Below are 12,479 nucleotides of genomic sequence, written 5' to 3'. Positions count from 1 at the left end.
GCACATGGCAGTCCTGAGGGGCTTGACTCCTCCCAGTCCTTACATTTCTGCTGCAGTTCTGGTGTTTGAAAAAAATGCAGGTGTATTTTGCTGCGAGGTGGGAGGTTTGTCTAGAACCAGACCAGCCGAGAGTCTTGTGTTGTGTGGAGCGGTGTACATGAAGACAGCGGCAGGGTCTGTGGATTTAATGTTAACTGCGTGATCATACGGCTCCCCGCACACGGGGCCTGGGACTCACATTCCTCCTGGATCGACCCATTCAGTGCTCCTGGCATGAGGAAGCAGGTGCTGTTGGGTGAGGAAGTGGAGATGCAGAGCAGGTGTCCCCCAAAGCGTCAGTATACCATTGGCTGGAGGGAGAACCGGAGCGGTAGCTAAGGCTTCGCAGCTCCAGGTGGCCCATCTTCACCTCTGCTGCTCCCAGCTTCCTTTGCTCTCTGAGTCTAGCTCCTCATCTGCTGGATGGTCCTTGTGGGGCTGCCCGGAGTCATGGTGTAGCCAGGGGCTTGGGTCTAAGTACACAAGCAAAGCTTCAGGGTGGTCAGGAATCGGAGCTGAGAAGCGCCCCCTGGAGTTCGCGTCTTGTAATAGCACCAAGCCCTGCTTTGTGAGAACAGCAATTCCCAGCCTGCGTAGATTTGCCTGCCTGTCTTTTAGAACATTTATGGTGGGGTGATGGTTACCCTGTTTATGATGGGGCTCAGGCTTGGACACTTAAAAAGTAGGAAAATTGAGTTTGTTCCATTTTGTTTTCAACATAACAGTTCTTCATCTGCCTTTGCATGCTTGTTTGTAGGCTGAATACAGTTCAGTGTGCGTCAGGTGGCCTCATAGTTCCTGGAGATGAAACCTGCTACTGTTCTTCGGTTTACTCCTGTCCAACTGTCCGTCCATCTGTCTGCTCTGTCTCTGTCTCTCTTTAAACTTGAAGTTATTAAAATACCATGGCTTTTCCTGTGTTCTTGTTTGAATATCCTTGATGTCAAGATTTGTAGATGAAAGATCCGCTTCAGCTTTGTAATAACGTGTAATCGTCTCTTGAAATAAACCAGCACCTCCCGGGCTGCAGACTGTCTCTCCACTTACATGAATGCAAAGCTCTTCTCGCCTAATGACCCCCCCCTGCCCGTGCCATTTCCTGTGTGTGCGGTCATCTGGAATAGCTGCTACCAGTCTCATGGTTGGTGGGGGGTGCGGCGCCCCAGCCCCATTCTCTATAATGGAGTCGTGTTTATTCCTGATCCCCGGCCCCAAACCCTTTGTCTTCTGCCTTGTAGTCAGAACCTGTTCTTCGTGCTTTCTCTCTTCCTCCATTGTCACTGTTGGTTTGAATTGGGAAAACATCACCTCTGTAGGAAGCTTTCCAAATCGATACTAATTCCTCCAGGGGCAGATTCCTGCCTCACACACTATTACATTTGCTGATTAAGTACTGTTAAGATGCTTTTGCTGTGTTCTTACCTAAATGAGTGCTGGGTTCCTGACGGCCCGTGGTGGGACAGCGCAGGCTGCATTGTAGCGCTCCAGGAGCCCGGTGGGCAGTGGGAGCCTTCCTGGTGTATGTGTGCACTGTGTTCTGGGGGGCACCTGTGAGCAGTCAGGTCTTTCTGCACACGTGAGCCGCTGGCCTTGCTCATGTCCAGGAGAGCCCTGTAGTTCGTGTGGATCCTTTTACTTCTCCAAAGTCGTCTTTTGGGATGATAGAAAGTATTTAGAAGTTACTGAGTAGAGTAGAATCTGAAAAAAAAAAAAAAAACAGGTTATTTCTTTAAATAGTTATGGCCCTTGGAAGATGAGCCTTTGAACTTACTTCTGGGTGGGGGTCCCAGGTAGTGCTGCATCAGCCCATGGTGACTATTGAAGGGTGCCAATGATGGCCCAAGGCCATCTGGGAAATGGCAAAGTGGGTGACAAGCTGAGGGGTATGGTGAATTGGAGGGAGCCAAGGGCTCTGGGGTATTCTCTCACGGACAACAGTGGAGGTCAGCACGTGCACCTGTCATAAAGGAACCTCACCCCTCACCGTGGTGGAGCTGTCCGTGGACAGTGGAGGAGTGTGTTCAGCACAGCTGGAAATGGGAGGCGCCTCACAGCAGCACACCTGAGCACCCGGGTGTGGGGTTCCTTTGCACTTCTGCCCACTTTGGGGATGCAAAGTACTCAGCCAGCAATCCCTCCAGCTCACCTCTTTCCTCCTCTCCAAATCTCCATCTCCATATATTCCCCTGTGAGTTACAGATCCGCTGGCGTCTGTCTCAGAAGACAACTGAGGGATGGGCATTTAGCCTGCTATTAAGATGCCTACATTTTATGTTAGAATACCTGGATTCCATGCCTAGCTCTGGCTCCTGGCTCCTGGCTCCAGCTTCGCTGCCAGTAACTCCCTCCCTGGGAGGCAGCGGTTAACAGCTCAAGGAATTGAGTTCCTGCCCCTCATGTGAGACCTGCATTGAGTTCCGGGCTCCCAGCTTTAGCCCTGGGCCAGTCCCACCAATTTTGGGCATTTGGAAAATGAGCCAGTGGATGGAAGTATGTGTTTTCTCTCTCTCTTTGTCAAATATAGTAATAATCATAACAAATAAAAAAGCACTGGATGGGCAGGGCCTTGGGTGAAGTCATGTTTAGTGTTGATCTGCAGAGGGAGTTGGTAAGAGTCACGTGCTGGAGGGCTGCCCCGTGGGTTTCCGTGTGGGTGCACACGTGCACGTGTGTTATTTATATAGCATGTAGATGCAAGGCATAAGATTATATATATTTTTCCCTCTGCAGCCTTCCACTTGTCTCACTGAATAGCACCAGAGTCCCTGGTGCTGTTTCTATTTGGAGTAGCAGTGACAGTCATGAATTTCCAGGTGGCAGTGAATGGCTGGAATTAGAAACCAGCTCTCTATTTAAGACTTGTTTTCATTTTGTTTAGCTTCATTGGATACATGGCAGGCATTGCCCAAGCCTCGACTTTGTGCTTGGAACGAGACAGGCTCTTCCAGTAAGAACGCCTTTCCTTCCTGGACCTCTGCTCGCAGCACCCCAAGGGTTCTGAGCAGGGCTGCCGTCTTCCTCAGGCTGCAGGTGAGCACGTTCTCCGGCCCTGTGGATGTTTGGCTGAGCCCCGATGACCGCTGGACACGGCAGATAGAGAAGTTCCGAGGCCATGCTCATAAACAGGGCTGCGCCTCAGGTCCCAGGCAACTTTTAGATTCTGTAACTGCTCGAAGCTGAAGGTTCTTTGGAAAGTGGCTTTAAGGAATCGCAGGGCTTAGTGTTGAGAATGCCATTTGGTGGGTCCCTTGTCCTTCTTTACATTCTGCCAAGTGACTGTCGTCATGGCAACAGATTTGCTTGCAAAGGCTTTTCTAATAGCATAGAAGGAGACCCGAAGCTTCCTGAGATTCTTAGTAATTATCTTCTAAAAAAATATGTTAATATTGGGAACATTCGAATGGTCCTGTTCCATCCTTATGAGGAAGTTTGAGGTCTCTTTCAGCCCCATATCTTAAAAGACTTGATTTTTTTTTGTTTGACTTATTTTTGTGCATATTCTTATGTGGAAGAACCGTTATTCTACTGGTAATGATGCTTAAATGTTTAATTTTTATTTGAAAGGCAGGCAGGATAACCAAGCATTGATTGAGATATCTTTAATTAGATTGAGGAGTTGGGTGTGCTCTTTCTATAGGTGACCTTGAAGCTCAAACCCAGCCGGCCTCCTGGAGCTCCCAGCTTTAGGGGCTGCAACTCCTGTGCAAAAAAACTCCTGTCTTTGTCTTCACACCACCAGGCGGAGGGCATCCACGCTGAGCCCAGTACGTTTGAAGACGCTCTCATCGCCCTCTCTGGGGACCTCAGATTTAGCTCTGCAGCCAGAATGTTAGAAGGATCTGTCTGCTCTCCATATAGGATACTGTCCAATTTTTTCTTTCTTGTTTCTTTCTTTCTTTCTTTTTTTGCTTTTCCCCATCTCTTTATCTGCAAATACCTATTCAGCCTTTTTCTGGGTCATGCATCTTTGCCAGACACTGAAAATGCATGAATGGCTCGGACATAGTCGCTGCCTGCAAGGTCGCCAGCGAGTGGAGGACATAGGCCCTCGAAGCAGTAAGCCCAGTACACCACGTGTGGCACATGTATGAGCAGTGGGAAGCAGGCCATGAGCCGGTGGCACCCGGCCCCCTCAGGCTCTCCTTGCTTCCCTCCCGCCCTTCTCCCATCCTGATTTGCATCTCGCAGGCCTCTGTGCTGCTTCCAGAGGAGAGAAGCTTCATCAGCGCCCATCTTTCCTGCTGAGTCGCTCTAAGGCTCCTTAACCATTCCAGGCATGGAGAGGGCCAGTGGGAATCAAGGGATTCTGTCTGACCCTCACTCTTTTTTTTTTTTTTTTTTTTTTTTTTTTTTTTTTTTTTTTTTTGAGCTACTCTGCCATATCTGTTGCCTAATGCTCTTTTCTGTGGTGGATCAGAGCTGCAGTTTCGCTCAGTGGTAGGAGGCCACCTGGTCAACCGAGCCTGGTTTTGGAGGGGAGACTGACGGGAGGGCAGGGAAGCTTGGTGGTCTGTGGGGCTGCAGCAGGACAAGCAGGCCCACAGCTCTCCCACATCGCGCCTCCAAGTCCAGGACATCTGGTCCACCTGGATTTCACCTGGCAGGGAGTCTCTGTGGTGGTGGTGTCCTCGGGCAGGTGGGGAAGGCATACTGGCTGCTGAAATACTCTAGCCCCTTCCACTCAGGTCGGCATCCTGAGGGGCCAAATCTCCGGCCCTACCGGGCCTCCTCGGTTAGAATCAGCGTGTGAGCACAGCTCTCTGGTGATCCTCATGCACGTTACGATTTGAGCGGTTGCGTCTTTTTTGCTTTTGAGATGTTGGACTCAGGGTTGCAAATACAGGGGGTGCATCCTGCCCTCCTGCCTTCGTGGCAGACAGTGCTAGCAGATGTAGGTCTTGGGTCTTCCATCAAAGCAGAACCACCACGGGTCTTCCATCAAAGCAGAACCGCCACAGCACCCACAGTGTAGTCCTCTAGGCATCCGTTATCACCTGATCACAATGAAACCGGCAGGCAAACCCGCTTGCTTCCCTGTGTCTGTGAAGAACTCACCTGGAGACCGTGTTTCGCACTGACCCTTGAGGGATGAGACTAGGACACTCATCATTTCCCAGGGCAGAGGGAAGAACACCAGGCCCACGGAATGAACAGCCATCGGCAACTCCTACCTAAGCACAGTGGCAACACATCTGGCCCAGTTTGTCCTCAGAGGCTGGACGGTAACTTTGAATAGAACAAGGAGGGCCATCATGCTATGCTGGGTCCTGCATACCCATGGGACCCATCGCCAACCCCTTGGTCTTGCAATCCCATTGTCCCCTTTGATGACAGAGCCAGCAGTCAGGATTAAACCATTTGTTCCTGGCTGGTTTCCTTTTTTGCATTCCTTTTTTGCATTCTTTGAGAAGAACAGTTGCTATAATGGGTGTGAGGAGGAACAGGATGCAGGAGGAAGGGTAACCCAGACCATCCAGTAAACAGTTTGCATCCTATTGTGTGACCAGCTCTTAGGGGGATCCAGTTTAGTTTAACCTCAAGGGGTCATCTGGTGGTGGGAATTGTGTCCCATTTTCATGGAAACTCAAAGCTGGGAGAATTTAAAAGCTGCATATTTTCTCTGCCACTCATAGCGGTGGCTTCTGATCACCTGGGACTCTGTATTTTCCCAACCAAGTTTTGTAAGGTCTTATTTAATGAAAAAATTTCTTTGTAAAATAGTAATTATACCCCATTTCTCTAGAAATGAATAATGTAACTGTTAACCTGGGATCGGTTTTACCAGACTTGATATAATTGTCATTGAAAGCAAAGGACTCTGAATGGTTAAGTCAGCCTGAGTAGTAATGAGGCTTATAGAAAGACCAAGAACAGTCGGGTTTTCTTTTCTAAGCTTAATGTATGGATTTTTATGTATTTGAAAGGTAGAGTGACAGAGAAATAGAGATCTTCTATCTGCTGGTTCATTTCTCAGATACCCACAACAGCTAAGGCTGGGCCAGGTCAAAGCTGGGAGCCCAAACTCCATCTGGGTCTCCCATGTGGGTGGCTGGAACCCACTTCTCCTACATAGGTGGCAGAGATCCATGTGTTTGAGCCATTACCTGCTGCTTCCCAGGGTTCACATTTTTAAGGAAGCTGGATTAGAGGAGTTAGGACTTGAACCAGGCATGCCCACAAGGCATGCGGGCATCCTAAGGGTTGTCTTGACTGCTGTACCTCAACACCCAGCCTGAGAGTAGTTTTAAAATCTATGTTACTGGGGCGCATTGTGGCAAAGCAGGTAAAGCCGCTGCATGTGATGCCGACATTCCATATGGGCACTGGTTCATGCACCAGCTGCTCCACTTTGATCTAGTTCCCTGCTGATAGGGAAAAGCAGCAGAAGATGGCCCGCATGTTTGGGCCCCTGCCATCCCTGCAGGAGACCCGGATGAAGCTCCTTCTTCCTGGCTTCAGCCTGGCCAAGGCCTGGCCATTACAACCATCTGGGGAGTGAACCAGTGGATGGAATACCTCTCTTTCTGTCTCACCCTCTTATAAGTTCACCTTTCAAGTAAATAAATAATCTGTTTTAAAAATGTGCATATTATTACTGCTTGACTTGAAGCTCAGTTTGGGAGCTAGAAACCAAAGCTGGTTATGCCCTTGTTTTACACAGAGCAGCTAGAGGACTGGGCTTGCCTTGCTTGTAGGGATTCAGGGACTCTGGCTGAGTCCTGGTGCTGCTGTGTGAACCTGCTGGAGCCTTCTCCCTGCTCTGTTTGTTCATGAAAGCCAGCCTTTTCTCTACTGCTTCAAGGTCAGAGATTGAGTTGTTCTTTTACCTCTGCTTGGTGCAGAAGCCATCCAGACTTTCATTCAGAAACCCATTTGGCGGAGCTGGCGTTGTGGTGTAGCAGGTTAAGCCTCCGCCTTTGACACCAGTATCCCATATATGAGTGCCAGTTCAAGACCCAACTGCTCCACTCCCAATTCAACTCCCTGCTACTGCACCTGTGAAAGCAGCAGAGGATGGCCCAGGTTCTTGGGCCTCTGCACTCATGTGGGAGACCCGAAAGAAGCTTTCAGCTCCTGCCTTTGGCCTGGCCCAGCCTCAGCCATTTGGGGAGTGAACCAGTGCATGAAAGATATCTCTTCCTGCCTCCCGCCCCTGCCACTGTAACTCTGCCTTTCAAATAAAAGAAAAATAAATCTTACAAAACAAATAAACCATTTGGCTTTTGAGATAGAAATGGAGGAGGAAGAGAAGAGAGTACAGCTGTGTGCCACGTAGTGACGTATTGGTCAACAACAAGCCGTGTGTATGTCCACAGCCCCCTAAGGGTTAATGGCCTCGTTTGTGTGAGTGCACTTTGTGATGTGTGCACAATGATGAAGTCACCCAGCGACCCATCTCGGAACGTAGTCCTGTTGTTAGTGACAACAGGACCGGATGTGTCCAAGCCTGCTTGGGTCCATGCTTCTAGAAAACGAAGGCATCCTGGGTTCAGCTAAGCTGGATGTGAGGCTGTCCCTGGGGCTCTACCACAGATGCTCCCTGCTGGGGTGGGCTGCAGAGGAGTGAGTGGCTGGAAAGGTGATTTGGGGAAGGGTCGTCTGTGTGATTAGCAGTGGCCCCCACCACAGGAAGCAGGCGGGGGTGACCGATGCAGAAGCCTGGCCTGTTCATCCTTGCCCCAGGGCCTTGAATGCAGACTAGCCAGTCCATACATAGTCTAGCAAGCAAGTAGCCAAGATGAGGTTTGGATCTGACTGATGAACACAGAAAACCGAGTGGAAAGCTATTATTTTCCCTTCGTTAAAGGATGGGGGTGGAGGAAGAAAATTGATAACTACCCATATGCCACCAATTTCTCTCAGTGGTAGGTATTGGCACCAGTGACATGTCCCCAAGAACGGAGTGACAGGCCTAACCGTGGATCAGCCCTGGATTCAACTCTTGAATTCTGTGTGATCTTGGGCAAGTCTGTAGGACGAGGATGACGATCTCTACTTTAGGATAGCTATATGTGGAATGCTTGAGATTTATCCTGCAAGGGTCTGTCCCATTGCAAGCACTGATAGCAATTCCTGCTACCTTGGAAAACAGCAAGATTGCTTCTTGAACGATGATAAACTCAGCATACTATGGCGTAGTTCAGAGATGTACAGAAACCGCTTAAAGTGGGCCAGTAACACACGAGTGCAAGCTGAGTCTAGGGGTGAGAAGCTGGAAGGGTTGCCGTGTGTCACAGGAGATCTGGTCACCAGTGGAAGCAGAGCAAGAGGCCGGCTCGAGGCCACACACTGGCTCGCACTGTGGGGTCCCAGTGTAGCGGCATACTTTTGGGGGCAATGGGTATGGCGGCTCTTTACTCTGGTCACCCAAACACTTGACTCTGTATTCTGGTCAAAATACCCATCCGGCCACCTTCTGAATTGTCTGCCGGCCCCTACAGGCTGCCTGAGAGATAACACCCAGACTTGGCTACTGTGTGTCAGTTACATTCTGAGAAAGAAGGAAACACACACGGCTTAAGCATCAGGCCACATCTGCTTTGCTGGCATGAGTCGGCAGCCCCAAGTCAAGCTCAGCTCCAACGGGAGCCTCTTCCTGTACCCATGTGGCAGAGGCAGACCATCGCAGTGGGAATTCACGGTGGCAGATGTCGGCGAGCCAGTCGGCATTTCCTGGGTGTTACTCCCCAGGGCTTTGCAACCAGGCCCCGTTCCCTTCAGGAATGAAGGCAGGAAAACATCCTATTGCAATATGTTTGCTCCTGACATGGTTTTCCCCCCCGTGGGAGTGTGTCCATGTTTCTGTGTTTCCCTATTACTATTCTCGCTTTGCTTTTAAAACAGCAACAAAGAAAGTGGAATATTGGTCTCTATGGCTGCCAGTGCTGCGCACGCCAACATCTCCCGTGCTTGCTGGTTGGAAGGCACCAGATGGTGGTAGGATTGTGTGTGGTTTTGTTTCCTCTGCTGTTTGAAAAGTTGTGAAGCGGGAGAGACAGAGAAGTGGGAGATTGGCTGCAAGATTGTCGTCTGGGAACAGTGTGCAGTAGCTTCCACCCCGAGCGTGGGGCCGATGGCACCGTCCTGCAGCGCGCGGCCGACCCTGCCCCACATTTGCCGAAAGCCCAGTCTTAGCTGCACATAAACACCAGCCAGCCTGTCCAGTAGCTACCCAGCCATGCACAACAGCTGCCTAGAACAGTTCTTTTGGAGCAGTTAATCCCACACACGTTTCTCTTCCTTGAAGATGGCCCTGGGTGTCAGGATTGCCCTTGTTGTAGAAGGCAAGTTGCGCTTCCCTTGTTGGGGGCTCTCGGGGTTTATTTTTGAAAATCTCTTACAAGGGTTTGACTTTTGTTCTATGGAATCTCTGTGAGTGGAAGCAGCATGCGTATTTCTTGTCTGTTTCCTTGAAATCTGATTGTGTTTCTTGTAAGGATATTTCGTGATCTCTATGGCACACACACAAACGTTGCAGAGGGTTTGAAGTTGTTTTCAGAGCTAATGTGGGAAACAGGAAGATGTTCAGTGACTTCAGGGTGAGCAGGGTATAGTGAACAGAGACAGGATGGCCTGCGATCTCTGTGCACCTTGTAATACCGGGAGCTGTTACTTCTCCTTCCCCTCTCTGTAGTTGAACAAATAGAGGGCATCAGATAATGCCACCTTCGCCTGGTTGTCCCTCTGTCCATGCCTAAGGGTAAAAATAAAGTGCTGATGGAGCCGGAAGAAGCATTGAGTGTGTGTTTGACGTTCTTAATATTCTGAGAGCTTGCCGGCGCCGCGGCTCACTAGGCTAATCCTCCGCCTAGCGGCGCCGGCACACCAGGTTCTAGTCCTGGTTGGGGCGCCAGATTCTGTCCCGGCTGCCCCTCTTCCAGGCCAGCTCTCTGCTGTGGCCCGGGAGTGCAGTGGAGGATGGCCCAGGTGCTTGGGCCCTGCACCCCATGGGAGACCAGGAAAAGCACCTGGCTCCTGGCTCCTGCCATCGGATCAGCGCGGTGCGCCGGCTGCAGTGCGCCGGCCACGGCGGCCATTGGAGGGTGAACCAACGGCAAAGGAAGACCTTTCTCTCTGTCTCTCTCTCTCACTGTCCACTCTGCCTGTCAAAAAAAAAAAAAAAAAAAATCCTGAGAGCCCACTTTGACCTTCAGTGCAGGCGATAGTCCCCGATAGGAACCAGCTGTCTCACCAAGGCACAGCTGATGAACACGGATGAGTTCCCTGAACAAGAGAAACAACAGTGAGCCTGGAGTCCCGAGCAGCTCACCTGCTCACCGAGGCCAGGCTGCGACGCCAGACAGCAAGGAACTGCTGCCTTGTGGCTCCCTGTGTTTTCTACGGGACTTTTAGCTCCAAGGTTGCTGTGAGCACCTGCCATTTTTTTTTTTTTTTAAAGATTTTATGTATTTGAGAAGTAGAGCTACAGACAGTGAGAGGGAGAGACAGAGAGAAAGGTCTTGCTTCCATTGGTTCACTCCCCAAATGGCCACTACGGCCAGTGCTGCGCCGATCCAAAGCCAGGAGCCAGGAGCTTCCTCTGGGTCTCCCATGCGGGTGCAGGGACTCAAACACCTGGGCCATCTTCCACTACTTTTCCAGGCCACAGCAGAGAGCTGGACTAGAAGAGGAGCAGCCGGGACTAGAACCGGCACCCCTATGGGATGCCGGCACCACAGGCGGAGGATTAACCTACTGCACCATGGCGCAGGCCCAAGCACCTGTCATTTTCAATGTGAGATGAGATGGACATTCCACCAGGGGGCCGTGTTACGACGTGACATAGCAGTGAGACCAAGGTAGCATTTCCCAGATCTTTGAGTACAGAAGTGCTATCCTGTCTCTCATCCAATGTGGGGACCCCCTGGGGGTCTAGAGCACTTCTGGCAGGTGTGCCCACCCCCAGCTGAGGTCTGGCACCTGAGGGCTCCTTACTGCTCATTGCTTGTTGGTCTGGTGATAGTTGTCCAGCTAACGGCCTCCAGAGCTTTGCCCGCTGGACTGAAGCTGTGGGTAAAGCCGGGTCTGTCTGAGCTAGAGCATCTCTGGTGCGTTTCTCCAGGCCTAAGAATCGTGCTCCCTCCTTTCTTTATTACGATTCAGGCCCACACTCACATACCATTTTAAAACACGTTTACTCTCGCTTTCAAAGATGCTGGACCGTCCCAAATGTGCCAGCGAGACTGCAGAAGGAGGGCGCTCGGCGTGCTGGTCCAGTCTGACACTCGCTTGCTCGCTCGCCTGTGCTCTCACGTGTGTGCAGAGCTGTGTGCTGCGTGGCGAGTGCCGCCTCCAGGCATCCCCGAGGGCGGCAGATGGCGATGCCAGCCCCTGCCAGCCCAGCCCAGCCAGCGTGGCAGCTGATCACGCTGAGGCGACTTCTGCGATGCAGGGCGCAAGCAGTCCTCCAGCCAGCGTGAAGGTGAAGACACCTGAGATTTTAAGACTTGCGGGCTCAGTGAGAATGGGGGCTTGAGGAAGACGAGAGAGAGGCTGCTTTCTCATAGGCTGAAACTGAACTGTGACGGCCTGCCACTGACCATTGCTGAAGTGATCCTGAGTGCCCGAGCGCTGGCTCCAGGCCTAAGGAGTTTTCCTTTTTTGTTCTTGGCTGGAAGGAAGTTGGGGAAGCAGCTGTTTTGAGCTTTGCAATATACAAGAGCCAGCAGCCAAGGGAGGTGTAGGGCCAGGAACACCTTTGAAAGCTGATTACCCAAGGGCAGCTGCTGGGTTGTTTGGAAGGGGTAAGGACAAAGGGGTGGAGGCTGTCTGGAGTTGGCTTTCCCTGAGCCTCTGGGCACCACAGCTTGGAGTTCCATCAAATCCACTCTGTGGACGTGGGAGCTTGCCAGCAGCAGGTCCCCCAGCCCTCCTCTGGGCCTTTGGTCTTCTGAGTTGCTCAGGCAGAAGCAGTACTTCCGGCCTTCTGCGCTGTTAATTTGCTTTCTGTGTACTGATGCGCTGGCTCCGAGGAGAAGGCGATATTAGACGTGGGAGGGCTGAGGGTTATTATTCAGTGGCTGAGGCATCGTATGGAGGGGCGCTTTGGCCTGGCCAGAATTAATTACCCTGGCCTCTGCCTTCGTGTTGTTCCTGGCTGGTTATTGCTACATAAAAGCTCTGCTTAATTGGCCCACTGATACAAGCAGTGTTCTTATTTTCTCTATAAAATATATCAACACCTGCCTTTAGTAAGCTCACAGCTGGGGAGTTTCTCTCTAGTTCAAGGGCATGGCTGAAGGTTTGTGGAAAAATAGAACGAGACGGTAAGTTTATTTTGCTGCAAAACATTTTGAAATCCATGCACAGTTTGTTTTCATCGTACACATTCCTGTAAGCTCTTTGAAGACCCAGCTATGTGCACACACTTCTCCTACCTGAGTTGTAGGCTTAACCAACACTCGGTTGTGTGCGCTGGCCCAGGGCTGTGTATTCAGTTA

At 50.9% G+C, this 12,479-nt stretch overlaps 1 protein-coding gene across 10 annotated transcripts in view; it reads left to right on the top strand.

Moving 5' to 3' along the window:
• The window catches only part of MTSS1 (MTSS I-BAR domain containing 1), a 169,063-nt gene that overhangs the window by 109,154 nt on the left and 47,430 nt on the right, over positions 1 to 12,479 (top strand). The window contains exon 1 of one of the 10 annotated variants that reach the window (XM_070075469.1): positions 4,386 to 4,476. The exons of the other annotated variants lie outside the window; for them this stretch is intronic. The gene's annotated coding sequence lies outside the window, so the exon portion shown is untranslated. Of the gene's footprint in view, positions 1 to 4,385; positions 4,477 to 12,479 lie in introns of those variants that run through there. 10 annotated transcript variants of the gene reach the window in all.

This window comes from Oryctolagus cuniculus, chromosome 6 (genome assembly GCF_964237555.1).
Source record: "Oryctolagus cuniculus chromosome 6, mOryCun1.1, whole genome shotgun sequence".
NCBI classification, from domain to species: Eukaryota; Metazoa; Chordata; class Mammalia; order Lagomorpha; family Leporidae; genus Oryctolagus; species Oryctolagus cuniculus.
The sequence above is the reverse complement of the archived record's forward strand: the minus strand, read 5'-3'. Positions and strand labels throughout refer to the sequence as shown.